Genomic DNA, 3,505 nt, shown 5'->3' with positions numbered 1-3,505 from the left:
ATCAGTGCTGGTCGCTGAGGAAATACATCAACTTCGCGCTGTGGATCGCCGGATCGGCTTTCACCATGGATGAAGCAGATTCCAGCCCGGGCTCGTCACATGTGGTTGCCGCAAGCCCGCCAGCCATTCCTTCGTCGAATCCTCCGGCCGCTGCTGACTCTAGCCCCCGGCCTCCGCTCACTGAAGCCCGCCGTGTGTTTCGTTGTGAAATCGAAACTTCTTTGTTTGGTCTTCCAAAAGAGGACACAAGTAGAAATCAGTGGTTAAGTTGTATTTACAACACTGTTCCAGTCAGAACAGTTCAACACAAATATTCGTATGTGTGCAGCGCATTTTATAGAGGACTGTTTCCTGGCAGATTAGACTACAATGCCGGCTGTTCTTACTCACAGACTGTAAGTACGTTTTTCATATTTAAAGGATTTGCCACTGATGATTCAAATGTGAGTTTTGAGCAGTGCTCGTTGTTTGTCATTTCTCCGATCACAAATGCAGACATGGTTTTATGTTTACACGGCGCGATGCAATGCAACGTGTAAAAAGACAGTATAAATCATTATAATCCGTAATTATGTCCCCACTGGATCGCTCCTACACCGCCGCTGAGCTCCAGGTTTCATCGCAGCCACTGCTCTCTACTCAACCAGCCACACGCTCTCCACGATGCCGAGGCTTAACCTCGCCTCTGCCGGTGTCACTTCCAACTTTTTCCCTGGCATCCTCTTATCTTTCGGCTGTGCCTACAATTCGGAAAGTGGACCGTCCGCACGGTCCTCGTGATGAGTAAACAAAGCAGATCTGTACTATCGAAGTTATTTGTCTCCCAGCAATCAGCCAACCTCACTCCTAAATTCAATCCAGCAGAGCTGCCAATATTTAGAGCAAAGCTTGCAAGGCCCCAAACTCTTCTCGCTCGAAACCACCATCGCCCCGCAGAAGACCTGGCTCTCCTTAAGTGATGGGTTGCAGCGGCAGGCCTTCAATGATCCTGGGCCGCTCCCAAAATCTCACCGCAGCAAAGCCTCACTTGCTTCTCGCTTCGGCTCAACCTTTCACCGCGGCTCATCCGGCCGCAGCGTCGTATGCAGCCGGGCCTCCAGCTCTTGTAGCAGACGCAAGCGTGAGGCCGCCTCCGCTAGCGGTGCAGGCTGTTTTGCAAATTAAGTTTTAGGTAAATTCGCTAAAAGGCAGGTCGTTTTGTCGCTAAAAGTTGTTAAATGACGGTGTGACAAAAGGATGTTGAGGTCATTTTGTAACCATGACGCAAAGAAATCACCCAGATTTTCTGAATAAGTTTTCGCTAGCATTTTTACCTGTATTTTAAATTACACATTTCACTCTGATAAACGGATGAAAAAGATCGATTTTCGAGAAAATGTTCAACTATGTACCTAAATGATTAACGATTATAGGCACAAACTAACAACTAAGGTTTATCATAAAAGAAACAACTGTTATTGAACAAGTGCAACTAGCAACCTAATTCACATGTGACGTGAGTATTGCTAGGCACCTCTCTCCAAGTCTCTAGCCGACGTGCCGCTTGGCTAGCTTTTCAATACTTTCTTCTTTGGCTGGTTAAGAGGAAAATGTATGTCTTTTTAACATTTAATAACTTTTTAAAGATGCTAAAAGTTGCCAAATACATTTTTAAATAGGTAAATTTGTTACTATGTGCTTTGGAACACCAGTTGCTAGGGTAGTCTGAGAAATTGCTAAATCTAACAACAAATTGCTAAATCAGCAACACTGCAGGCTACTCAGGCATTTCAGCATTTCCCGCCAAATGTCACAAACCACTCCCCTTTCCCGCTGCCTACAGCTGAAACAGCTGAAGCAAGCGAGAGGCTGCCTTCGCTTGCAACACAAGACCTTACATCTCAGTCTTTCCCGCTGCTACTTTTAACATTTTCATTTTCAGAGACCTCCAGCTCCCATAGCAAACTCTAGCGTGAGGCTGCCTCCACTAGCAGTGCAGGCTACACAGGTTCTTCAGGACTCCATTCCCATGGCCTACAGCTACAGCAGGTGAAGCAAGCGCGAGGCTGCCTCCGCTTGCAACACAGGCCCACACATCTCGGTCTTTTTCCTCCCGCTACTAATAACCCCTTTTCCTTTTCAGTGGCCTCCAGCTCCCATAGCAGACACTAGCGTGAGGCTGCCTCCACTCGCAACACAGACCAACACATTTCTTTATTTTCCTCCATTTTTTCTCTTACGCTTCTCTCAGTTTCCCACCTCAAGCCCCAGAGGCCGATATTAAGCGTGAGGCTGCCTCCCCCGACAATTGCGGCCCCTGCTCCTCTCCCTCACAGCTCTCAACTTCATTTAACATCATAATATTCTATTTTATAGCAACATCACTGCCCGTCCCACCAAATGCTGTTGCCTCGGAGCCACCTCCAGTGGCTCACAACTAGGTTTGTAACAGTATGAGATTTTCACGGTATGATACTCGTCTCAGAAAATATCACGATTTCACAGTTATCACTGTATATTTTGAACAATTCATATCAGTAACAATGACTCTTACAAGAACAAGTTATTTGAGTGAACAAATCCTTTATTACAACAAACTTAAAACCATATTAATGAAAGTATTGAAGTCTACCTTCTGAAAAAAAAATAAAGCAGTACACCTTGTGTATATCTATATCACACATTTTAATTAATGTTTTTAAATGAAAATGTACAACTTTTATTTTTGGAAAAGTTAAAACATGGACAAACATGATATTCCTTGAAAACAATGTTTAAATACATTTTTATTTTAAAGAATATTATTATTGTTGTTATAACTTTGAAGTGCATTGTACAATGCTAATATATTTCTGTCATAATTTCAAATTAAATCGAACTTTTATTTTGATGGGTTGTAGCGGACCTTTAAGTTTCAGAGTGTATTTTATTATTTATTTAAAAAAAAACACTAGCTTTCTGTTTTTTCTATTCTATCTACTTGCTTTGGATAAAAGCGTCTGATAAATGACTACAGGTAAATGTTAGGGGTGCTCCGATTGATCGGCTACCGATCACTATCGGCCGATAATCACGTTGGGATGATTGATTGGCGGTCTATAAAAAGGCCGATCTCAAAAAAACGATCTCAAGCTGATGACGCTGCCGTGAGAGGTTTGGCATGACATGCAGTGGCACCATCTCAGTCTCTGTCCGGTGAGGGTATAATAATTATAATTATGAAGGTGAGGTGAGGTGCATACGTGGTGGTTATTTTTGCCGCGCTCATGTTAACGGATTAAAGCATTCACTGCACACTGTTGCGGCCTGGCAGTGCATTCAGGAGCAGTGCGTCTGCAGCAATGCAGAGATCGTTTCTATTGCTGCGCTGCAAGCAAAGAATTAAAGTAACAGCGCATTGTTTGCAGTAAGTATGAACATGGATTGACACGAAAATGTAGTAATTACACCATAAATGCATATTATTGAAGTCTACTGTGTTTCACAGTCAACACCTATGGCTTTTTGGCTAGGTTTGAAGGGAAAG

This window comes from Sinocyclocheilus anshuiensis, unplaced genomic scaffold, assembly GCF_001515605.1.
Source record: "Sinocyclocheilus anshuiensis isolate Anshui unplaced genomic scaffold, SAMN03320099.WGS_v1.1 scaffold2394, whole genome shotgun sequence".
Taxonomy (NCBI): Eukaryota; Metazoa; Chordata; class Actinopteri; order Cypriniformes; family Cyprinidae; genus Sinocyclocheilus; species Sinocyclocheilus anshuiensis.
The sequence above is the reverse complement of the archived record's forward strand: the minus strand, read 5'-3'. Positions refer to the sequence as shown.